This window comes from Carcharodon carcharias, chromosome 24, assembly GCF_017639515.1.
Source record: "Carcharodon carcharias isolate sCarCar2 chromosome 24, sCarCar2.pri, whole genome shotgun sequence".
Taxonomy (NCBI): Eukaryota; Metazoa; Chordata; class Chondrichthyes; order Lamniformes; family Lamnidae; genus Carcharodon; species Carcharodon carcharias.
In genome coordinates, this window is record NC_054490.1 from 27059560 (window position 1) to 27086000 (window position 26441).

General features: G+C 40.3%; 1 pseudogene; it reads right to left on the reverse strand.

Annotated features, from left to right (window-relative positions):
- LOC121269375 overlaps positions 1 to 26441 on the reverse strand; it is a 209043-nt pseudogene that overhangs the window by 173616 nt on the left and 8986 nt on the right.

Genomic DNA, 26441 nt, shown 5'->3' on the forward strand with positions numbered 1-26441 from the left:
TCCACCAATTCGAAATTAGTTAACCACCTATTTTTATCCAAGTATACATAATTTTCTGCTTCAATGGGTAGGTTTTCTTGTATCCCATATGCACTAAAGTTGACTGTCGGTTCTTCAGTTGTTTGAGCATGCTTACACGGATGGTGTAGCTCTGCATCATGAGAATGATGACTCTGAGTGCCTGTCAAATCGCTTATTTTAAGTCCGGTATCAACTTGCACTATAAAATAAAATTGGAACCAAAGCTTCGGTGTTGGTTCAATTGCCGGGAAAGCATTGTGAGTTGACTTAGTGATTCACATGATTTATATGAAGTAATTCCTAAAACGCAGTACAGCATTGATATAATCGCCGGTTTGTTTGCTTAATGCACTGATCTGTCATTTAAACCACATTTCCTTTAAATTCAATGCACGGCTGTTTGTTTACCCCATCTTATGTGTGCGGGAGAATCAATGTTACAAATAGAATCAACCATAATAAGGTCAATAGACAAAAAGATGTTGTGTGCCATACAGCACGATCTTTCAATGACAGTAATCGCAAATTATGTGTTTTTAGAGAATTTTTAACGTGTTATTACGAACTAATATCTTCGATGAGATCATCTTTTCTCAAATCAGATAAACAAGATATCTATGTGGAAGGTGTTGCTACGCATGACTGCTAGAGGCCATGGCAGTATGACACTAAAAAAAAAAATGTTATTTTGCATGTGAACATCAATATTCAATAACTCCAGCCAAAAAAATACTCGTAGAAATTAAAAACAATCTATGATTCCATCGTTTGTTCTTGAAGATAACCACATTATCAGTGCAAAGCAGTAAATAAAAATTATTCAGAACGAAATTAGAATCTCTGACAAGAAGGACAATAGTGAGGTGGAGCATTGGATTGTTTAAGAAAGCAGAAAATGGCCACAAAATAAGTCTTGAGATAAAAATGAGATGTATCGCTCCAGGAAAAAAAAATGCAAACAATTGCTTGAAGTGATACAATTAACTGGAAGTGAGGAGCAAAACTAAAGTAATTGTTGTTGCCCTGGAGCCCGATTCTGGAGAAATCTTCATTTAGAATAAGAAACTGAAGATAATTAAGGAATATATTAGACAGTATCTTACATATCCGGGCGTTGGGAAATTGGATATACACCCAAGGTGGGCATCAGTTTGCCACGGGAACTGTTGTCAAGGGATGAATTTTACTGTTCGAGCCATTTTGATTAGACGGTGATAAGATATGTTTATGAGCTAAGTGATCAGTGTTGGTGGAGGGCAGGATAGATTTGGGAGGGTGGGAGAGTCAGTGGTCATGGGGAGTCAGTTGGGTCTCGAGTAACCAGTCAGGTGGTGGGTAATATGGTTTTCGACCATGTGGTGAGGGGATTGGGTAACATGTGGCTGTGGTTAATGTAGGGGTTGTCAGTGGTGGAGCTCCTCATTGATGGGTGGATGAACGGAGGGGAAGAAGGTGTCATCATTTAATTGGTTCATTCATGCTAGGGCTTTTGGAAGAGTATTCATGGATTCATGTGTAGCTGAGGAAGGGGAGGTCAGTCGATAAGTTATGGTGCATTCTGGAGGGGACAGGGCAGATGTGGTGAGGAGGGTGTCGGCAGTGAGGGAGATTTTAAATGATGGTGCTCAACGTACCGGTTTTCAGACAAGTAAGACTGGAGTTGATAAGTAGGTAAAGAGAACAATTAGAGAACTAAGCACACCCTGGCCTTCATACCAATGGTTCTAAAGTTCAAAGAGTAGGCACTCTTGATTAAATGATGTACTGTTTTGCCAATAGAATATATTGTGTACTGTGAACAGTTTTAATTTCCCCATTTGCAAGCAACCATATCATTAGTTGGAATGCTGTCACATACAATCTTGCCGAGAGTCAATCCAGTAACAATTGTGTTTCCCGACATTGAGAGTCTGATTGAGTTGAGGCTATGCGTTGCCAAGGATAAGTACAATGAGTGGAGAATGAGTTCAGGTTTTGCAAGGTTTTACAGACTCTGGCAGAGTTAGGGAAAAGAGAGTATTTAATGCTGTGTAAATACGTGGAACACTTCCCCACTAAAGCAGCAGTTTTAGATGGGACAAATGTTAGTGAGTGTGATTAGATGTCATTTCTTCATTCAGAGGGATGTTTAACGCTGGATTTTTCTTGCCAGCAAATTTGTGCATGCTCCAGATTTGAGTGTAGCAATGTCCAGAATCTCTCCCGTTTTGATGGGAGTATTCAGCAGGTCTGGTAGCATCGGCGGAGAAGAAAAGAGTTGACGTTTTGAGTCCTCATGACGCTTTGACAGAACTCAAGTTCTGTCGAAGGGTCATGAGGACTCGAAACGTCAACTCTTTTCTTCTCCGCCGATGCTGCCAGACCTGCTGAGTTTTTCCAGGTAATTGTTTTTGTTTTGGATTTCCAGCATCCGCAGTTTTTTTGTTTTTATTATTGATGGGAGTATTGTTGATTGGAGGCAGTAAGCAGCCATGATTGTGCTCAATGCCTCAGCAGAAACAAGGGGAAAGATGGCGGTTCATACTCGCAATCATTAGCTTCATATTTGCTTGAATTTCCTGATCCGACAGTTTGAGAGTTTGCATTTGCGGAATTAGTGAAAAGAAATAAACGGCTGTGCCATAACCTGAGGAGCTGGGGGCAGGCCGACATAGTCGATCCTCGTTTACATAAATCCATGGAGTAGTTAACACATGAGCCTTTACCGGTGTATTCTGCTCTGAGTTGTTTGAATATTGCTCTCCAATGGAACAGTTGCATGTGATCAACGTGGTTTCGAATGATGGTGATAATGACTGATGAAATGATGCAAGGTAGAAGTACCGTGTGTTGAAGAGTTCTGGCGGAAGGCTGAGGGAACCAAATTTCAGGAGAAGCAGAGAATCATGTCAGCTTCAACAAAAATTGCTTGGGTTTCACATGGTGCCACTGTTCATTGCCCATTGTATGGTATCCATGTTATTTTTCATTTTATATAAAAATGTAACACTTTGGCCATATTTAGAGGAAGCATAAACATAACTCACCAAATATCCCATTAGAATCAGACATTCTGATACAATAGTCTGTTAATTGTAGAAAGCAAGAGACAAAGGGATGAGTATATCATGCTTGAATGTTAGGTTCCATGTAGGGTAAAGTTGTCAATTCTGAATCGTCCTTAGCATGTATAACATTCTCTATACCAGTGGCACAGATTTCAATTAAAATTCTCAGTGGAACAAAAAACTAAAACAGCAGGAGACGAGACTGAAACGATGTGCTGATTTTTGCGGCATTGTGTATTCATACTGGTGGTTAAGCCATTTCAATGAAAACATAATCTCACCGGATACTTGTCTGTTCCTTCAAAATCATCGGCACACTTTTCTTGCAGCTTTTCTTCTGGAGCTTGGTTAAGGGGGTCGTTAGGTGCGATAATCTTCCCGTTTTAATTCCAGGACTTACTCTGTGGTGGAGAATTCATTACTTGATTCTGATATTCGCAAGATTGGAAAAAGCTTATTAGCATTGAATTGTCAGTTTGTCAGCACGCTGATTGACACAATTCCCCAATAGAAGTCTGGAAAATGGTTTAATAACTCCACACGTAGAATGTATGACTGTGAAAATAAATATGAACAGTCCCAATTTTCATTATAATAACTTTGATAACAATGGTTTCAACAAACTGATAAAATTATTTAATTGTAAGGTGATTGCAGGATTCCTGAAATATTGAAAATTGTTTTAAATATTCCACGTCATTTTTGGTTAAAAGTTTCTAAAATAAATTTTGCATTATTTTTGACAACTTTCTGCATGGGAGGTAGGAACAGACACGTGAAGAATATAAAGGGATTTATGGACAATGAACCAAAGTATATCCAAGGGCGGGTGAAAGCTGAGTCTTTAAGTACATTCAGCAGACAAATTGTGATCCTAAAGCATCGACTGCCACAAATAGTGTAGCCAAAAACTGGTTGGCGAGAATGGGAAGTACATGCGAACACACACTGGAGTAAAGTTGAATGTGCAATAGCTTTCAAAGACCATGTCGGAAGCATGCCATAAGATTCTGATGGGAGACACAGTCACAATTCATGATAAGGTTGTTTTTCCTAAGTTTTTTTTGCGGACTAGGGCTCCTTACGTGTTCGACCCAATACCCAAATTCTTGGATTGCGTTCAGCCTGTTGTCTGTGAGCTAATCCTAGAGACTAATCGGATGGTGAGGTCTGGAAGTTTGGCTTTTTATTTAAAATTTTACAATCCTCAATGAGGATCGATGCGGGCTGAGATATATATATATATATATATAATTTATTTTTTATTTAAATATCCTCAATTAGATTTTAGACGTTTCCGTAATACACATAAAATGTGGATCAGACTTATAGGCACCAGTAATATGTTGTCGTTTGCACATCTTTGATCAATGCATTCATATTCCAACTATGAAAGCCATTTGGCTGGGGCTGCTTCTTCTAGGGCATGAGGTGCGCCATTGTGGCCTAGCATCTGTAGGGGAATCCTTGGTTTACATTTCGCATTGAATTATTAGTTTAACAAAATTACTGGAGCCAAGGGATAGGCATTCGGAAGTAAACATTATCCGTTATTAGAATTATGCTTCCCTGAGATGAAGGGGAATTGGCCATTACTTAAAGTGAATGAATGTTGCTGTTGAACACTAAAACGGAATAATGTTAAATAAATGAAGGGGCCTACGAGGTTTATTGGATAAATTTTCCAAGTGAGAAATAGGCCAAATGCAGAAGTTGAGAGTTAAGGTGATGGGTATTAAAATAATGCGTAGAAATAACATTTGATTTCGAATTCCTTATATATGAAAGGCAACGTTAAATAAAAAAATTGTTCTGAAAACAGTTCAAACAGCAGTTTGGAAAAATCTTGGAGAGGCACTAACAGGCATTACAAATCATTACTTCTGCATAGAGTTCAAGAACAAGCTTAGTATATAAAATTAATACATTTATCTATGTTTACAAAGGAAAATGTATTTGAAATGATTGTCTTCAGAACTGGAGTTAGTTGGGGAGGAGTGCTTGTTTGTAAACTGAAAGAGAAAATGTCTTGACTGCCTAGGTGTGGTCAAAGTAAAGAAATCTCCTTTCATGTCGGCTCGCAATCAATTTCTGGACATTAATATATGCACTCTAAGAAGGTGAAAAGTGTCACGTGTACAGAGTGCATCTTCATCAGAATTATATGTGTAATCATACTTAGTAAAAACAAGTTATTTCATTTAAAATCAGGGCCTCGAAGGGCTTCAGTGCTGCTATTATGAAATGAAGTGGCACGCTCTCCAAAGGCCTTAATTTATTTAGACGTTCGTGACGGATCTAGTGAGATTTGTTAACGTATTTGTGTGAAACCGCCTTAAATAAAGGTCAAAAATATCGAGTTACACGGTAAAGAATTTTCAGTATCACTTTCAGTAGGATTTTTCGATATAGAGCCTAGCATTGGAATTCAAGGTGGAAACACACTCTTGGTTATAACATAATTTTGCAGGTGGAATACGTGGAAAGAATCCTGACAGAACTGACACGAAGTGAAATGGAAGACATGTGTCAAGTGTAATATGCTATTGAGTATTGTGAAGCGATGCATTTTGGTAACAGTGATTGGGAGATAAATTATGATGCACATTTTTAAAGAGCAGTCAGGGACAGAGGGGTCGGGTAGATCAGATGCATGATAGTGAATTTGGCAGAACTCAACGAGAGAGCAATTAGGCAAGAAAAAGGGTAATGTACCGCTTCACAAATGTAAAAGTTGAGTACAAAAAACAATGTTGCTTTTCTGAACTCAAGAAAGTCAGGTTTCAAGTTGATTACTGCGTCCATTTCAGACAATTACATTTTGGGAAGGATGGGAAAATACTTGAATGGTTTTCGAGGAAACTGACGATTTGTTCCAAGGATAGCAGAATATAGTTCCAAAGTTATCTTGGAGAAGAGCAAATTATCTTGCTTGGAGTAAAAGAGATTACGATTATGTAAGAGGCATGGGCGTTTATTACAATCTTAGATATGATAACTAATTTGTACATGATGCTTATTAGCTGTTGAAAGAATAACAAGGCTAAATTGACTTAAAGTGATGGAGAAGAATTAATGGAATAATGTGAAGTAAAATGTTTGTTATGCTGCAATTCGTCATAACTGAGAACACACTGCCAATGCGGTTGCTTCAGTGTGAAAGGGGATACCACTTAGGGTGAACAGATTTGCGGGGACACCTTAACAGTGCATAGTGGGATGAATGAGTGGATTTCTCGGCAGAGAGGTTTTTTGTGCAGTAATTATGCAATGCACATATACCTCTTGGATATGGAAGTGCAGGGGCTGTTGATCAATACTATAAAATCCAACAAATACCATTATTGGAACATTTAAAATTCCAGTTTACAAAGTGACTGTCGCAAAAGACTGTGGTAAAAGCGACCATCTAATTAATATTTGAGCGGCAATTAAGCCTAAATTACCAAATGTACAGAATCATACTCTTTTACCCGTAAGTGCAAATTGCATAAGGTGACTGCAGTTAAACAATATACTTCTAACTAATTCGATCGTGGTTAACAGTATTTTATTTCCCAAAATAACTCATTTTCTGGTTGGTTGGGTCGACTTTCTTGGGTCCCTTCTGCACTGGTATTGCCCGCATGTTTTTCGCTTGTTTGAGCATGATCACCATTATGATCTAAATCTGCATGATAGGAATGATGAGTCTGAGTGCCAACCAACTCAGGTAAAACAAGTCCAGTGTTTTCTTCCCCTATACATTAGAATTGGAACTAAAAATCGGTGTTCTTACAGTAATATATTGGAAGCTGAACAGATAGTATACTTCTGCTATATCAAGTAATTCATAAAAAAAAGAGGGGAAGACAAATCACGTAATTGCATATTGCATGAATTTTCCATTTTGTCTGTCCGATTGGCTAGCTTCATTCACTTCACTCTGCCAGTGCATTAATCTGTACATCGTTTATATAATCACCTTCTGTTTGCTCATTTATTTATCAATGATTTATATCCTGTTTCCCACCAATGGAATGCACGGCAAGTTACTCACTGCATCTCAACTCTCTTCTGCATACTGCAGGATAAACGGTACAAATACAATCAGAAAGATAAATGCAATGGCCTGTAAATGTTTTGTGCACGAAATTTGAAGGTCAGTAATCGCAAATTATGTTTTTATTCAGGTAATTTCAAATGTGTTAATGAAAATAACTGACGTGTATAACATTATGTTTCTAAATTCAAATTAATGCGTCTGCCACCTAAATATGTATGAGGAAGTTGTGGCTAAGTTTAATTGCTAAAACCCTTGACCATCGAACAAAAAAACAAACGTTGTTTTGAATGCAAAATAACAATAGTGTTTGTCGTCAGCCAATAATGCTTTAAATTAAAAAAAAAACATTATTGCATTGTTGTTCTCGAATAAAAACATAATATTGGAACAAAATAAGAAAACAAAATAACGAATATTTGAATTAGGGGTAACAACCGTGATACTGAGCAAGTAAAAAAAATAAGATTGTTCGAAAGATCCAGGCAAATGTAAATGAAGATAGATTGCTCGACGTAACACATTTAAGTGGAAGTGAGCAGAATGGCTAAAGTAATCATTTTTTTGCCTAAGAGCTCATGGCTGGATAAATCTCATTAAAAATAAGACTTTGACATGGTTTTAGAAATATATTAACCTGTTTCGTTTCACCACACCTAACATATGATCCAAGATGGGCTTCAGCAGTGCGTGGAAATGACCATCAAGCAGGCAAGCTGAGGGTTCAGCAACTCTGAGCAGCAGGTATAAAGTAAGCTCGTGAGGTAATTGAACAGTGTTGGGGCAGGGTACGGAGACTTGGGTAGAGTGGGGACCTTGGGAGGTCATGTGGAGTCATTGGCTCTACGGTGGTCAGTGAGGTGTGGACAGTGGGGGGTTTGGTCTGTATGATTGGGGGTCAGTAAACCTGTGCCGCTGATCAGCGTGGGGGTCGCCCGTGTTGGAGGTCCACAGTGAGCTGTGGCCACTTGTGTGAGGCTGTGCAGGAATCAGCTGTACATGCGGGGTTTCGGCTGTTGGGACGGCATTTGTATGTGAGTGTGTTTGGAATTGAAGTGGTCAATCGGTGAGGTCAGTTGCAATCGGTGGTGGGGAGAGTAGACTGGCTGTGGAGCACATCGGGTGTGAGGTACATTGGGGGTGGACTGTGCAGTCAGGGCTGGAGACCTGTGTGGGTTTTGGGACACAAAGGTGGTTGGGAATCTATTTAGGGTTTTGTGCGTGCAGTCCGAGAGTGGTCATGTATTTGCGAGTGTGAAGGACCATATGGTGTGTGTGTGTGCATTCAGGGGTTTGCACAGATAATGCGATGTTCAACAGTCATGATTTGGAGGTGCCGTCCACCGGGGGTTCTAGTCAGTGGTTGAGCAGTTCTGAAGGTGGTTGGTGGTGTTGTCGGATGTTGAATACCAGGGATGGAGTGTGAGTGCTGTCGTGGCTAAACAAATCTTTGGGTAGGGAAGGCTGGTAGTGCACCCGACATTGTTAGGGTTCCTTTGGGGATTGTATGGTTCCGTGGGTGTTCAGGGTGTAGAGGTATACTCATTGGGAAGAGCGGTGTTACCGTGTCCAAAGGCCGGTGTCGGGGTATTGGCTAATATAAGGTGACTGTGGGAGCCCAGAGGCCCATGTTGGCCCAGAGGACGTGGGAAGAGAGAGGTTTAGGAAATTCACTGGGATGTTGGGCTGGGTCGGTGCTGTTTTTACCCAGAAGCTGCTTTTAATTTTTCATACTTTTAATTCTTAATACTTTTTCTTTGTACCTATTACTATAGCAAAAGCGGAACCATCCCATGATTGCAATTGAATTCGCATTATTGGCTCGGTCGTAAGTCAATCACCTAACAGAGGTTAGGACTTCTTGGGAAATCGAGTAAATGTCCCCGAAGGAAGTCTGTGGGTGCGGGTGGGGTTGGGGTGGTAGTTGTTGAATTAGGGCGGGGATTACCCCCTTTAGATACACTGCCCTGGAGATACGAAATTATGGGCAAATGCATAAGCTAAATTTACTACAGCTTGTGCGTTAAAAAGTCAACATTGAATCTCTTCCCAACTGCTTGCGTGGATTTATGTTTGGGGGAGTGACTCTACTACATTCTAACGGAAGCCTGACTTTGTTAAACATATATAGCTAGGTGCATAGACTGGGAACCGTGAGTTTTTACTCTGACCCGAAGATTTGTTTATCTTAACAGTGGGATAAATTTTTCCCTTCCCAGAAAACTTGGTAAGAATTGGACGATTGTGATTGAGAAACCTGAATTAAACCACATCAGCAGGGAAGATAACGTTGAGGGACTGTAAAGAGACATATTTCCCAGCTCATGATTGCTACATCCTACATATAATAAAACCTAAGGCAATGCTGGAAATCTGAATGAAAGCAAAAACTGCTACAAATACTCAGGAGGTCTGTCAGAATTGTTCAACAACGAAACTGTGTTTGCACCTGGAGTGGAATATGATTCTTCCTCAGAACATGGCTAAAACGTACGTTTACTCAACATGAAGAGAGTTCATGCACTGCTGATGGCATTCTGAAATTAATTGGATCCTACAATGCTTGCGAATAATTCGATGTTAACAAATATAAAACCTCTATCCATGACAGGAAGGGAAATGAAAACAAGGAACAGGCGAGAAATCCCGAAAACGATCGTGGAGTAAATAAATTAACCTATTCATCAGGAAGTCTTAACAAAGGATTAATAGAAACAGTCGGTATAGATTCAGGAAAGCCATTTTATTAACTGAAAATTTTAGGAAGCTTGCTGAAGAAGTAGGCAGTTGGGCAGATCAAGAGAAATGATAGATGAAATTTCCTTGCATTTTCAAAACTCGTTTTATAATGTGTAAAATAAAAGGTAACTGTAAGCCAACGGCACAAGGAAGAACGTCTTTGGGATGAAACACGGCTGGAGTAAGATTACATTTGGCTTGAAGAGCTTTGCCTCGGCATCATGAAGCTTGTGACAGAGCACTGGACACTGTGATGCAACAGCCAACTACGTGGGGGATATCTCTATGGGTACCTTACTAAATGAAGTGGTCACAGTCCCTAAGATAACTTTTCTGATTTGGTCAGTTCTCAGTGACATGTGAGTGTTGCTGCTAAGGAAGAAACCATGGGGATCAAAAAGTAAAAATTAGGTGCGGGGGTGGGGGGGGGGGGGGGGGGTGGGGGGGGGGTGGGTAGGTGGGGGCTCATCACTACCAGTTGAACAAAGGTTTGCTTAAACTTGCAGCTTGTATTGAGGAGAGCAGCAGCAACAAGGTGACTGAGCAGCTGTCCATGGCGCCTTCTTAAGGGCAACTATTTGACCTGTCATGTAGGAGTTAAGAGGAATGTAGCGACAGTTTATGGCAGTATCGTCATATGGAAAGACACAGTCAACTACGTTTGAGAGCACGAGACCTGTTGCCTGCCTGTTGCGAGGGCTCAGGGCATTTGCTCGGCGCTGAACAGAAACTGGCGTGGTCCAGTTGTTCAGGTTAACATAGCTATAAACGAAATAAACAACACTGAGGGATAGTTTCTGCTTACTGATTATGAACAATTCTATTATTAATCGAAAAACAGAATCCCGAACTTAATTTTTATAGGTTACTTGAAACGAGTTCCGTACTTGCAGAATTAGACTGGCAAAGTTTACTGGGATTTTTTTTTTATATAATTGAATTGGGGTAATGGCGTAAATAAGTGAATTCAAAAGCCTATCAGGAGAAACATGCCATGGATTTAGTAATGAGTAACGGGATAGGATTAATTAACAATGTCATGGTAAAATATTGCTTGGTGATAGGCATCTGAGAATATAGAGTATCATGTTAAGTGGGGAATGGAGTCAGAACTCTGTGGGGGAGCTCACTATGCAGGTGGCCATTGATGGGGGCCCTCAGTGGCGGTGGGGAATGCTGTTTCTGGAGAATGCGTGTGCCATTAGGACCAAGTTTCTGTTGGAGAAATCTGGCTTTTCGTTTACCATCGTAAAATTATGTTAACAAAAGTGATGGAGTAGAGGTAGAGGCATTCTAACGTAGAGTTTATCCCTAATTAGAATGATAGTTCTGTGGGATGAAGGGGAATCAGACCAGATGAAAAATGAATGAAAGATGATGTACACGACTGTAACGTAATAACATTAAATAAATAAAGGGGCGTTCGAGGCATACCAGATCAATTTATTAAGTGACAAGAAGTCCAAATGCTGAAGTTGAGAGTTGAAATGTAGGATATAATAAAATAATGTTTTAATATTTTATTCGATTTGGAAGCCGTTTAACATGAATGGAAAATAAAAAAAAAAGAATAATTTTCCTACAAAGTTCTAATAATCAGCAGATTGGGATAATCTGTGAGAGGCGTTAAGAGGGATAAAAATGATTATATATGCATGGAGGTAAAGAGCAAGTGAGAATATATAATTAGTACAATTTATCCGTGTTTACTTACTAAAATATACTTGAAATGAATGCCTCCAGAATTGGAGAAAGTTGGTAGAACAAATCCTGTGAACTGTAATGCAAATAATTCGAATGATTTTTTTTGAGTGATTTCGTACCAATGATCAAGAGCTCCATGCACTTTTATATCCATGAGACATATGTGCATGATCGTATGAAAAATGCCTGAAAATATTATAAAAACTGAAGGAGAAAATGTTTTGGAATGTCTCGCTATGCTTTGAATAAATAAGGCTCCATTTCATGTGGGATCGCGATCTAGTTACAGGCAGTAAGATACACACTCTATACAGGTGAAAGTATCACATGCTATTAGCTTCTTTAGAACTATGTGTAACAACATACTTGTTAATAACAAGTTACTTCTCTAAACATCCATCGCGTGCAGGGTTTCGGTAGTATAATTATGAAATAAAGCGTCAAACTTCGGGAGAAGTTTCAGTCAATTATTATATTCGAGCTCGTATTCATAAAGAAAAGAATCTGTTATTGCATAATGTATTTGATTATCTGATACCGCATTAAATACTGATTACCAAGTTTGAGGCTCGTCATGAAGAATTGTCATTATCGGATTGAACATGATTATTTGCTCTAGAGCCTTTTATTGTAAAGCAAGGTAGACACATCAAGTTGTTTTTCAAATAATGTTGCAGGTGTCGCTCATAGAAAGAATCACAACAGGACTGAGCCGAACAGAAAAGTAAGACATGTCGCAGAGGCAGCTGAAATTTAATACTGAGTATTGTGAAGCAATGCATTTTGGTAACAGCGACAGGGTGAAGAATTATGTGGCACATTTTTAAGACCAGTCAAGGGCAGTGGGATCAGGTAGTTTAGATGCATGATATTGGAGTTGGCAGGGCTCATTCGGAGAGCAATTATCCAAGAATATGGCAATGCATCGTTTCACAATTTGATGCATTGAATACAAAAACAGTGTTTTTTTTGAAAGCAAGCATGGTCTGATTTTTCTTCAAGTAGTTTATTGCGTCCCATTTAGTCAACTCCACTCTGGGAAGGATGTGAAGATACTTGAAAAGGTATCGAGGACATTTACGCTCTGTTCCAGGGACAGTGGAATGCAGTTTCAAAGTTAATTTGGAGAAGCTGTGATTATTTTAATTGGACTGCAAGTGATTGTGGTTAGATGCAATAAATTGCACGATTATTACACGACGTGATTCTCATTACCTGTTGACGGATGAACAAATATAAATAGACCAAAATATCTGAATAAGAAATACCAGAATAACGTGAGATATTATACTTGCCATACTGCAATTCATCAAAACCTGGAAAACGCTGCCTGAGCGTGTGTTTCAATATGAAAAGTGATAGCACTTATGGCGAATTCATTGCAGGGCCAACTTCAAAGAGCATAGTGGGAGGAATGAGAAGATTTCCCTGTACAGATTCCTCTGTGCCACAATGATGCTTTGCAGATATGCGTCAAGAGGCAGAAGTGCAGGGGCTATTGATCGCTTGTACAAAATCACCAAATAAGATATTGGAATAATTCCCACACCAGTTTCCAAAGAGACAACACAAAATGAGGTGGTGGAATCAACCAACTAAAATTAATGTTTGAGCCAGCATTTGAGCAAATTAGGTAATGTCGTTGAATCACAAGTATACTCAATTTCCCTTATGGACAGTTTGCATACACAGAGTGCATTAAATAAAAGGCATCTAAACAATTCCATCGTAGCTCACTATCTGTTGTATTATCGGATGTACATCATTTTCCGTTTGACAGTGTAGGTTTTCTTCTGTACTGCTTTTATCCGCATGTACCCCACTTGTTTGAGCTTGACCACACTTATGATGTAATTCTGCATCATTCGAATGATGCCTCTTAGCCCCTGTCAACTCTTTTTGTTTAATTCCGGTATTATGTTCACCTGTGGAATAGAATTCGCACAAATACATCGGTGTTGGTTCAGTAGCCGGCAAGATAATCGAAGGTGAATGAGAGATTCGTTCATGTTATATCAATAATTCATTAAAAAAAAGAGGGAAAGATGAAATGACTAACGTATTTGCATATTTCGCAATTTCTCTATTCTCCCTTTCCAAATGGGCTCTTCTTTGCCACCCAAATGCCATTGCATTATCTTACACAAATTGATATAATCACCATTCTGTTTGATTAACGCATTGATCTGTCATAAAACACATATTTAATGCCAATGAAATATGCAGCCAGTTGCCTATGGTTTCTAAGTGATTTGTTGCACATGGGAGGATAAAATTAACAAACACAATCAGGCAAAATAAGGACGATGGATGGAAAAAAAATTACAGTCTACCTTTCAACAGTATACATCAACCTTTCAAGGACAATAATCTCACATTTTGTTTTTTTCCAGGATAATTTGAAACGTGTTATTGTGACTAAATATGTCCTAATATACCATGATTATTAACGTAACATCAATGAGTCTGCCAGGGGTTGAGACTTTCAAGGTTCAGGAGGCTTTGACAGTGGAGGGGACACGAATGATTTTCATTCTAGGAACACAGATGGAACACGGGCTCCAAACAAATAGTTGCAGTTGGCTCAAGTGTCTGTGAGAGCGATTGGATGACATTTCATCACTCAGACGGAGGTTAAGCGCTGTAACTTTCTGGCCAATGGAATGTGCGTGCTCCAAGAGTTAGTAATGTTAAGGCGAAAGTCAATCCCGTTTTGATGCAGTAAAGCAACTCTGCAGCATTTTTGATTGGAGTCAATAGGACAGCTATGATTGTATTCAATGCCTCAGCAGGTAAGATGGGAAAAATGGCGGGATCTTGCTGCAAATCGTTAGCTTCATATTTATTTGCATTTCATGATCGTAAAGTATGAGAGTGTGCGAGTGCTGAGCTGGTGAAAATAAAAAGCTCTATGCCTTGAAGTGAAAAGCTGGTTGAAGACCGATATCGTTGATCACCGTTTACACAAATTCGTGAAGTCCTTAACAAATGGGCGTTTTCAGGCATTTTTGCCATCGATTGTTTGAATTTTGCCCTCAAAAGTGACGGCCGCGTGTGGTCAACTTGGTGTGGAAGAACGGTGATAACGCGGTTATCATAACGAGGATAACGAGAAAGGTTGCTAGGTACAAGTACCAAGCGATGTTGTGTTCCAGTGGAACAGTGAGGGAACCAAGCATCAGGAGAATCAGAGAAGATCATCAATCTCCCTCAACAAAACTTCCGTGGATTTGAGGTTGTGCCTAATGACGAATGACCGTTGTACTTTACACCATTTATTTTTCATTGTAAAAGTAATGTAACCGTGTGAATATCTTTGAGGAAGTGAAAACGTAAAGCACCAAATGGCTAATGAGAATCAGAGAACCTGATGCAATAGGATGTTAATTGTAGAAAGCAAGGGGCGAAAGAATGAGGGAACCATCCCTGAATGTAAAGTCAATACAACAGGTTTGAACTGCCCTCAGCATGTGCAACATGCTCTACAACTGTGGCGCAGGATTCTATTAGACTTCTCAGTGGAGTCGAAAACTGCAAGAGAATGAGACGGGAATTAAATGGTGCTGTCATTTTTGCTGCACTGCATATTCATACTGGTGGTTCTCCTAGTTCAAAGAAAAAATAACCTCACCGGATGCATGGCTGATCCCATCAATATGGTGGGCAGTCTTTTTGTGCAGCCTTTCCTCGGTAGCTTCATGCGAATGGGTGCGATACTATTACTATTTTCCATACAGGACTTACATTTTGGTGACCATCCACCTCTTGTTTCTGATAACTGCAAGATTGGAACATCCTTATTAAGATTGATGTGTCAGTTTGTCAGCACGCTGATTAACGCAATTTCACGATATAAGTTGGCAAAACGACTTTAGTTCCCCACACGCGGGTTGCATGGTAGTGAAAGTACACACGAACATTCTCAATGTTCATTACTTTAATATTTATAGCGTTGAATGAAACAAACTGATTGACAAAATTAGTTCATTTAAATGTATACACAGAGTTCCTAAAGTGCGGAAAATCGCTGTCAGAAATATTTGTGTTTTCTGAGGAAGAGTTTTTTTTAAATAATTGTTGCATACAATTTGCTGCATGGAACCCAGAAGCAGAGGCATCAAAAACACCAGAGGTTTTTAAATATAATCAACCAATGCAAAATCAAGGGGAGATGAAAGTCTGAAGATTAAGTAAATTCTTCCGACTGAACATGAATCTAAAACATCCATGGTCACAAAAGGCTTAGCCAAAAATTGTTTGGCTAGAAAGGAAAAGCAATCCGAATAAACACCGGAGTAAAGTTGAAAGTGCAATAGCTTCGAAAGGCCATGTCTCAGACACGTCTTAAGAGTTCTGATTGGTGATGCAGTCATACTTCACTCTAAGGTTGTTTTTCATTCTTTATTGGTGCACTGCGGCGAACTCCGAATTTGGGACGCGAACAAGACTTGGATTGCGCTCAGCCTTTTATCTGTATGCTAATCCTAGGTAATTTTTTGAATAATGTGAACAGGAAATTTGTCTCTTTTTTTATTTTACAATCTGCAATTGGTATGGATTCGGTGTGAGCAGTAAAAGTGATTTTTCATTATATCTACATTTCGTCAATTATATTTTAGGTCTTCCTTTAAGATACATGTAAAATCGGGATCTATGTTCTGAGCAGCACAATTATGTGCAGGTTTGGAGATCTTTGATCAATGCATTCTTACTCCAGCTATGATGATCATATATCCAGGGCCGCCGTTGCTGTTAATGAGATGCGCCACTGGGATCAATTCTTTGTAGGGGAACCCGTAGTTTACATTTCCCATCGTATTATTCGTTCAACAAAAGTTATGGAGAAAATGAAGAGGCATTGGGAAGTGGTAATTATCCGTTTTAGAATGATACTTCTCTGGCCTTGGAATTGAAGCAGCTTCAAATAAACATTAACGAATGTTGATGCTCAAAACTAAAACGTTATAACCTAATGAAATAAAGGGGCCTTCGATTCACAACGGATCGATCTTGCAAGCGAGAAGCATGCAAAAGTTGAGAGTGGGAGTGAAGGCTATGTTTAAATAAATTGTAGAGATAATATTCGAATTGCATGACATGTAACCTGAGTGGAAACGGAAGAGGAAATTGTTCTTATAACATACAAATGGTCAATAGATTGGGAGAATCTTGCTGAGGCGATGCGAGAGAAGTATATATATATATATATATATATATGTGCATGGAGGTCTAGAGCAGTTCGAGCTTATATAATTCCTGCATCTATCGGTGTTTGCTTAGGAAAATGTATTTGAAACGAATGTCTTAGAAGTGGAGCTGGTTGTGGGAACGGCCTGTTATAAAACTGAAAGAGAAAATGATCTGGAATGGAGCTATGCTTATGGAAAATAAGTCTCCATTTCACTGTCGTTCCGAAATTTAGTTACAGACAGTATGGTATACCCTCTAGACATGTCAAAATTATCACGTTATTAGCTTCTTCATAATTACGTGTATCACTATATCTCGTATCAACAATTTATTTTGTTTAACATCGCTGGCGTGAACGGAGTCAATATTATAATTATGAACGAAAATGACACACTTTTTTCATTTATTTTGACCAAACTTTCATACGGTTTCCAGAGCATTTAATGCTGTTAGTTAAATTAGACAATGATTTATGTTAATCCAGCTGTAAGGGTTGATCTCTCACCAAGCCAGAAGTGTGTTTTATCAATATTAAATTCGTACATCATGTCTGCATCTCCAAGACCTGGGTTATCAATAAATGTCACGACGTTAAGTTTCTTCTGTTTAGATGTGCTGAGCTCCAGAGCCAGGTGGTCTGTCACCCCTGTGGGAGCACAGAAAGCACTGCTATCAGAAGCAAATTTAACTTTTGCCTCGGGCTTCTAAGAAGGCAACTTTCCAGTTCATTTCTTGGTGTTTAGAACTTTAAAGGTTTTCCTTTCCAGATGTCTTTCCTTTTATTGTGCATCAGCTCACATCACAAATTTGATGTGCACTTAGGATATATCGTTGAATAGGTAGGATTTATACAACATACAAAATAAACACAAAAGTAATATGCCATCTTTAGCCTTTTACAACCTTTTTCCTGAAGGCTTGTATCCCAAATGTTATATCAACCGTTATGCATAAAAAAGTGAAGCAAAACTAAGACCACTTCTAGCTTTTGTGTAGCTGTTGTACATAAATGTCCGACACGCCACGCATCTTCCCTCACCATAATGGGACCCCGAACATCCTTCCAATGCCACCACACCTCAACACACTCCTCACGCCGAATGCCCATTGAATTCCAGTAAGCCCACTAACCACCTCCATTGCTCTTCATGACGTACAGATGATATAATATTGCATCTCATTAGAAGGATGAAACGCTGCCTTTGGTCTACCTACAATAATGCCAGTTCACCCATTACCCCCTTGCTTCTGATCTACTCTCTTATGGGACATGGTAATCAAGGATTTGGAAAATGTCATCTTTTATTCAAACGCTCCATTGAACTCTACTCCCCTCAATCTGTCATGTGCTTCTGGCTTACGATCGTGAATGATTTCTGGCACCCATTAATTCGGAATTTAAAATCTTCTATATTCAATCACATACAAATTAATCAGGTATCTTCGTTTCCTTGGGCACTCATCTCTAGGTTATCGTTTAATTTGCTCACCACCTGTATTGCACAGTCGATGCATTTTGGTTGCATTGTGGAAGCCAATTGTTGCACCTAAAAAAAAAAATTGACTGACTAAGTTAATGTTCCTTGAGATCAAATTCTGACTGAACTGTTTATGCGGTCACCATTTTCCTTTTTGTTTGTATTTTTTGTTGCAATAATTTTCGACACTGAAAACTCCATCATGTTAGGCCCCCTCACACGCAATTATTCCATATTGCTTACAAATGCCTATAGTCTAATTGCCACCAAGTTGCACCTCTTTTCGATTTTGTCTCCATTCATGACATGTATATTTCCTCTTTAACAATAGTTTGCTCCGACGCAAGCACCCAACCATTACTGTTTATTGTGCATGTACGTTATCTTAATCTGTTTTTCTTCAATAAAATTATACTTCCTTTCATTAGTGGCCATTTAATTTCTATTCCAATTTTAATTCCGATTATATGCTTAATTCCACTAATCATTCCTTATTTCGTCTGTGTTGTTTTGTTTATTCAACATTTAATATTTATCATTTTGTTTCTTTGTCATTCAGGTTCTTCTTCCCCTTTTTTTAATCTTTTGCTTTCTATTACAACTTCTATACTCTGTTCAATGGCTACTTTGGAGTTTATCTCTGATTATTAACTCAGGATTGCTTGAAAACATCAGCTAATTGATATATATATATTCAATTATTGGAGTCCTGCAATGCACACTGTTAAAATTTAGGTAGCCTTCATGGCTATTAAGGAGGAAGCTCCAGAATTTTGACACAGCGACAATGAAGGAACAAACATATATTTGCAGGTCAGGATGGTTATTTGCTTTGATGAGGACATGCAGTTGGTGGTTTGCATTTGTGTGGTGTTTTGTAGTTGGACAATTAACCCAGAGATCCAGTTTAGCGCTCTGGCTACCCGAGTTCGAATGCCACCAGGGCATGTGGTGGAAATTAAATTCAATTAATCCTGGAATTTGAACTCTGATGGTTACTATGAAACCGTTGGTTGGTATAAAATGCCTGCTGATTCACAAATATCATAAAGGAAGTAAATCCTCCGCCCTTTCCCGATCAAGGCCACATATCACCCAAACCAACAGGAACGTGGTTCACTCATAAGTAAATTCTGAAGTCACCTAGCAAAACAATCAGTTGTCTCAATCTTCTACGAAGTCTAAAAACAATTGGGATATTGGATGGTCCAACAGAGATAGATCTAGTCATTGGAAATAACAAACAACATACTTTGTCCTGTCGGCACTGCAAACTCCACATTAATAACATATGGTGGTTAGTGCCAAAATTGGGAGCATTTTCACATAGGTTAGTCAAGAAACAACATTCCATAATAATCCTCACAGAACCATATCTGAAAAAGAATGGCACAGTCTTCACCATGCCTGGTTAGGTCTTATCCCACCAGCAGGACAGATGCAGCAATGGTGGCAATGGATTGGCATGCAGTCGGGGGGAAGTTGTTCTGGGAGTCCTCGACATTGGCTCTGGACATCATGAAATAAAATTACCTCAAGCTAAACATAAGCAAGGAATCCTCCTGCTGATTATCACGTACTACACTCCCTCAGATTATGAATCAGAGCTCCTCCTTGTTGAACACAGCTTGGAAGTAGAACTCATGGGCTCAAGAGCGCAGAGAATGCTCTGGGTCGGGGACATCAATGTCCATCACCAACTGTGGCTCAGGCGCCCCACCACTAATGCAGCTGTCCTAATTCTAATTAACATAACCGCTAGTTTTGGTCTGTGGCAGGAGATGAGGAAACCAACAAGAGGGAAAAACATGCCTGATCTCATCTTCATCATCCTGACTGCCACAGATGCATCGTCCATGACAGTATCGTTAGGAATGAGGAGTGGACGGTCACTGTAGAGCCAAAGTTCCATCTTCATTTTGAAGATTCTGCCCATCATCTTGTGTGCCACTACTACAGTGAAATATGACCTAGCAACTCCAGACGCGGCATGCATGAAGCGTTGCGGCCAACAGAAGCAGCAGATTTGTGCTCGAACACAGCTGGTAATCTCATGGCCCGGAATATCCCCCAGTCTATCATGACCATCGGGCTACAGGATCACCTCTGGTTCAATGAAGAGTGCAGGAAGTCATGCCAGGAGCAGCACGAGGCATATCTGAAAATAAAATGAGTTGTCAACCTCATGAAGGTATAACAAACGACTTCTTGTGTGTCAAGCAGCATTAGCAGCAACGAAATGACAGAGATAGGAGATCACATGACCAACGGATCAGGTCTAAGTTCTGCAGTCCTGCCTCATCCAGTCGGCAAATCTAGTGCCCAAGTTAACATACTACTGGAGGAGGAGGCTACACAATTATCACCTTCCTCAATCATGGGGGAGCCCAACACATTAGTGCAAAAAATAAGCTCGAGCATTTGCTGCAATGTATAGCCGGAGTGTATGATCCATCTAGGCCATCACCAACGCCAGCATTACGACAATTCAATGTAGTCCACGTGATGTCTTGAAATGGCAGGAAGCACTGGGTGATGAAAAGGCTTTGAGCCTTTACAGTATTCTGGCAATAGCAGTTAACACACTTGCTCCAGAAGTTGATGCATCCCTAGCTAACCTTTTCCATTGTAGCTACGCAGTTGACATCTGATATGTGGAAAATTACCCAGGCATGTCCTGTACATAGAGAGCATGACAAAATCAAACAGGCAATTTCCGCAGCTACTCATGATAACTAGTAATGAAATAGAAGACGTAATTTACAGTGTTGCCAAGGAGCACTTGCTTAGCAATAACCTGCTCAATGAAGCTCGGTTTGGGTTCCACCAAAGCCACTCAGCTCCTGACTTAATTAAAGCCCTAGTTCAAACATCGAACACAGTGCTGAACTAGCGTGGTACTATGCCAGTAACAGGCCTTGACATCACGGCCTCTATTGACAAAGTGTGGCATCAAGGAGCCCTAGCAACCCTTGAGTCAATAGGATGAGGGATGTAATTCTCAATTGGTTGGATTCATACGCCGCACAAATGAAAATGGTTTTGTCTGTTGGATGTCAGGCATCTTGGCTCCAGGGTATCACTGCAGGAGTTCATCAGGGTCGTTTCCTAGGCCCAAAATTCTTCAGCTCCTTCATCAATTACCTTTTTTCCACCAGTTCATGAGAAGTGGGAACTTTTGCTGATGTTTGCACAATGTGTCGCATGATTCATGACTCATTAGGCACTGTAGCAGTCCATGCCGAAATGTAGCAATATCCAGGCTTGGGCTGACAAGTGCCCAGTAACATTCACGTCACTCAAGCGCCAGGCAAAGGCCATTCCAACAAGAGGGGCTTCACGCACCACACCTTGCCGTTCCATTCCATTAGCATCACAGAATCCTCGAATATCAATATCTGGGTGTGGGTGTGGGGGTGGGGGGGGGTGGGTGGGGGGTTCGTGGGGGGCGGGGTGGATACCATTGAACAGAAGATGAACTAGATTAGCCATATCAATACTGTGCATCCAAAAGCGGGTCAGGGGCTTGGAATCGTTCGATGAATAATTCACATCCTGACTTCCCAAAGTCTGCCCAATACCTACATGGTGCAAGTCAGTGGTTGGATGGAATACTCCCCATTCTCCTCGATGAATGCTGCTCCTACAACAATGAAGGACATTGATACCATAGAAATATACCTCATCTGCAAACGTTCACAACATTCACAAACGACGCCTAACAGCAGCAGCATGCACCATGTACAAGTTGCACTGTTCGAACTCACCAAGGCTCTTTATAGAGGACCTCCCAAATACACCATCACCACCACCTGTAAGGACAAGGGCAGCAGAAAGTTGGGAAAAGCACTACTCTGGAATTTAGCCCGCAAGTCACTCATTACACTGGCATGGAAATATGTTGCAGCCCCTCCACTGTCTCTGGGTCAAAGTTCTGCAAATTCCTACCTGTTAGCACTTTGTATGTACCTACACCGCATAGACTGCTGCGGTTCAAAGATGCAGCTTCCCACCACCTCCTAAACGAGAGCTGGTCATGAAATGCTGGCCAACCAGCGAAGTACACATTTGCTCGCCATGTCCTTCTTGATGTTAGTGTTTTTGGGTTTGGAAGGTACTTCCCAAGGAGCCTCGGTGATTTTCTTCAGTGCATTTTCTGGATGTTAGATAGTGCTGCTACAATATGCCGTGGTGGAGGGAGTGAATATTTGTGGGTGACCTGCCATTTATCGGGCTGCTTCCTTCTAAATGGTGTCAAGATTCTTGAGTGCTGTTGCATCTGCATTTATCCAGGCAATGATGGAGTATTCGATCAACGTCCAGAGATGTGCCGTGCACATTGCGAACATGTTTTGGGGAGTCGCCAGGAGGGTTATTCTCCGCAGGACTCCTATCCTCTGACCTACCGTTCTTGCCACAGTATTCATATTGCTATTGAATGTTGGTTTATCGCCAATGGCAGCCTCCAGGATGTTGTTAGTTGGGGATTCAGCGAAAGTAATGCAGTCAATGTCAAGTAACACATGTCCCTGAATGGCCCTTGTGTGGTACAGAAGTTACTTGCTTGTTGTCAGCCCAACCCTGGATGTTGTCCATGTCTTTCGGCATTTTCATATGGGCTGCATCTGTATCTGTGGATGGTGCAAAAATTGTGCAGTCAAACCCACTTCTGACATTATGTTGAAATCAATGTCATTAATGAAGCAGCTGAATATGTTTTTGCTTGGAACACCGCCTTGAGGAACTCCTGCAATTATTCCCTGGAACTGTGAGGCCTGACCTCCAACACCTCGTTTGTGTTTTAAGGAAAACTCCAGCCAGTGGAAATTTTCAACACTGATTACCATTAGCTCCAGTTTTGCCAGGGCTCTAAATGCGTGCCTCATGTCAATTCCCAACATTCTCATATCACGTCTGGAGTTCTGCTCTTTTCCCCATGTTTTAAAAATGTTGTAATTAGTTCAATGGTTGAGAGAAAATGGCCGATCCCAATCGTGGCGTCAGTGAGCAGGTTTTTACTAAGCAAGTGACGCTATATAAGACTTTGGTTAACCCCTTCAATGACATTACTGATGATCCAGATTACACTGATGAGTCTCTAATTGGAATGTTTGGATTTACCATTCACTTTTCTGATCATGCCTCACTTGGGCAAGATTACACCATGCTGGCTGGAAGCCTGCACCCCCCTTGTACTGGAATAGCGGCAAGACCTGGATCACAAAATTTCAGTACTATTGACGGAATGATAACAGGGCCCATGGCCTTTGCAGCATCCATTGTCTTAAACAGTTGCGTGATGACAATTGGGGTGAATCGATTTGGCTGAAATTTGCTTCTGTGACACTGAGGCCCTGTGAAGGTGGCTGAGATAGATCACCACTCGGCTTGTAGAGATGGCCAAATTGAATATATCAAACGTTATTTAAAAACAATCATAGGTTATCCGATATTTCATTTGCAGGTTGTGTTCGGGCCCTTGCATTGTTGTTCATGAGAGGGGATAAAATGTTAACAGCTGCATCGCCTGCACATGCATGGGAAGATGTAATCGAATCGTGAGATTGTTTTTTTACGTGGCAGAGGAGTGGACCAATGTATCACGAAAGTAGATCTTTGGAACACTGAAAGTGGAGGGCAGCAGAATGTGAGCATCTGGAAGTATCTGGAGTGAAAAGTGTGTGTAGAAACAGCTGTATAATAATTGTAGGAGGGCAGAAAAGGGATGCAAGCAGAATTTTTCATTCAAGAGGACAGAACGGAGGCCATTGCAAAACAATTTAACTGGACCACCGGGTTTGAAAAAGTGGAAGACCAATGCAAAAAGCAAATATAGAATGCTACGTTTTCAGAAGAGACAAAAAATAGATGAAGAATTATAGAAACATGGAATAAACTCCACAGTGGAATCGGAAGTTGAGGAAACATAATAGACTTACATTTGGGAATCCGTGGGCTTACTGTGAATGTTAATTGAATAACCATCTCGGGAATTGTACATAGAAATATGCAGACCAGAAGTGAAAAGCCGCTGATCAAAAACGTGAAGGTGAGAAACGAGTGACAATTCGAAATAAAGCCAATGAAAAATTCAGTGCATGGAGAGAACAGAGACAACGACAAAACAACTATCAATTTGCCAGAAACGAAACACGAAAGTAAAGAGGAAAGGACCTGAGTAGGTTTGCAGTGTTTGCAATAAGTCAACAAAAATTTCAAATAGCTGGGAGCCATTGTGGTCACTCATGAAAAAGCAATTTATTTGCGGAATTCGAGTGCAATTAAATGCAACATTGTTCAAGGTGAGAAGATGTTCAGGCAGGTTGAGGAGTTTGGTAATTGATAAGAATTGGTAGAACTCCATTAAGGGAGATATCCGAGACTTGTCACAAGCCATACAAGCGTTTCTGGTGAACCTTTTTTTTTTCCTCATCAGGTGAATTTATTTATATACCGTTAAAAAAATTACTAACAACTACCCGGCCAACCCCACCAACAGCAGACGCCAGCGCTGCCGCCGCCACCACCGCCCCCCCCCCCAACCTCTCCCTACCCTCCCCCCCCCCCCCCCCACCCCCCCCCCCCACCCCCCCCCACCCACCCCACCCACCCACAACCATAACCCACCGGGCAGCATGTTCATGTCGTTAACATTTTTCAATCTATATCTCTCAACATTGTTCGCCATCATTCATCATTTTGCCCTGAGTCCCGCCCTTAGCATTCAATGGAACATCCTCCACCATTTGCGCAACATTGCCCGTTATTTGAACAAATTGATTCCTGCCCTCCAATCTCAAAATTTCGAAGAAAACATTCCCTCTGTGACACAATCATTCCCTGCTCATTCACGGCTATCAAACTGCCCCTTCCCAGGTCAAGTTCACTTGCAAACGCAAATTATGCAACACCTGCTCTTTTGTCCACTCTTTTCTCAACATCTAAGGCCACAATTTTGCTTCCAGCACAAATATTGATTCACTTCATTTTTTTTTTGTCAATTCAATGTACAATATTCGCAGCACAAGGTGATCCCATGCAGATGGAAGACAAAACCTACAGCGTGGGATGGGATTTCAGAACACCCCCCCTCAGAGTCCATGATTGGAACTCAACTTCATGTCATGTAAGATTTCAATTGATTTACTTGCTCTCTCGGAATTTTTCCAATGATTGTCAAAGCAATCTGGGAGAGCAATACCTCATATTTGAGTTGTGGCCTTTACAGGCAAATGAACTCATCACGGAGGTCAATAATTTTGAATGGCTTCTTCTGAGCCACTTTGGCTAATATCCCTTTTTTATCTTCTGTACTTATAATCCTTTCTTTATTTGTCGACTTTACATCCAGTGCATTGTTATACAAAAATTCGTACATCAATTAGGTACTTGGTTCACTTGCTTTACACAATATTAAGAATCATCTTTGTAATTCCGTTCCTCCTTCGCTCAGGTTTATCTCAGAAATCCCTTTGTTTTCTTCCATCCTCCAACCCTCACCCTTTCAACATTCTTAAAATCAAATCTTTTATTCTCTTTCCTCAGATCTGATGACGTGTCCTTATCGACATCAAACGTTTTCTTTTGCTGCCTTAGATGGCGAATATTTCCCACGTTTTCTGTTTATTTTTTACTTTTATTCGTTAAGGCTTTAATTGGGAGGACATTATATGACATTATTTTAGCAGGATGACCAATAAGTGGTGAGGTCAGAATTAATGTAAATTGGTTTACAATTAACTGGGGTCTGACGATTTTACTTTCACAGAGAAAGCGTTGAGTGTCTGGATTTCACTATTCCAAAGGCCAAAACTGATGATCTCATAACACGTGATTATTCTATGCCCGCTTGAGGATCCTATAATTGCAAGGAATCTGTCCAATAAGTGCACAGTGTAAGTACCTTGGCTGGCATGTATTTGGCTTTCTCAGGCTCTATGGTCGAAAAGACGAGCCTTCAGTGTTAAACAATTCTAAGTTATATTTGACGTTCGCCTGTTCCACCCTCGTTTCACATCTTCCCACTGTACAAATACTTTGTCACTTATGCTTCTTGTTTCTAACTCGAAGAGAGATAAAGGAGAACTTACCTGGTAAGCACAACTCAAAAATCTGCCAATGAACAGAATATTTCAAATATGTGTCACACCACACAAAACTTTTGACATCTTGCATCATTCTACGTTGTTTATCATCTAATAGTGCAGGTGTTGGCCATCT